Genomic DNA, 637 nt, shown 5'->3' on the forward strand with positions numbered 1-637 from the left:
CCGTTAGCATGTATATATTGAATGATTCATCTGTATTTTACATCTCAGCAGATATGAGTTACTGATTAAAAACATTTATTGTATCTGATATATAATGGATCGCTAGGAATAAGCCTGTTAAAATTTATAAAACTAGGGGCGCCTGGGTGGCTTAGTCGGTTAAACGTCTGACTTTCGCTTAGGTCATGATCTCTCTGTTCGTGGGTTCGAGCCGCGCGTCGGGCCCTGTGCCGACTGCCAGCTCAGAGCCTGGAGCCTGTTTCAGAGTCTGTGACTCCCTCTCTCTCTGACCCTCCCCTGCTCACACTGTCTCTCTCTCTCTCCTAGAAATAAATTTAAAAAAAAAATTAAAATTTATAAAACTAAACAAATTCCTAAAAAAGAACTGAAGTTTCATCATGCTGAGGTATTTGATCAGGCTGGAAAGTCAATTAATGAGTTGTTGATAATTTTGATTAATAGGTGGGATTTTCAGATGTTGGTCATTAATATTCTTATAGTTGAAATACAATGATGATTTTTCATGCCATCAGCCATCCCTAGGTTCCATGTGGGAATAACGATGACATATATTGTATTTATTTTAAGTATGATTTTTGTATTTAATTTGGTAAGTTTTTCTTCAAAATCTTCACCA

The 637-nt window shown here is 36.7% G+C and overlaps 1 pseudogene; it reads right to left on the minus strand.

The window, feature by feature from the left end:
• LOC144230756 (cytochrome b pseudogene) overlaps positions 1-486 on the minus strand; it is a 2774-nt pseudogene extending 2288 nt beyond the window's left edge.
• Between the last annotated feature and the right edge of the window lie 151 nt (positions 487-637).

Source organism: Crocuta crocuta, unplaced genomic scaffold (genome assembly GCF_008692635.1).
Source record: "Crocuta crocuta isolate KB4526 unplaced genomic scaffold, BGI_CrCroc_1.0 scaffold4542, whole genome shotgun sequence".
NCBI classification, from domain to species: Eukaryota; Metazoa; Chordata; class Mammalia; order Carnivora; family Hyaenidae; genus Crocuta; species Crocuta crocuta.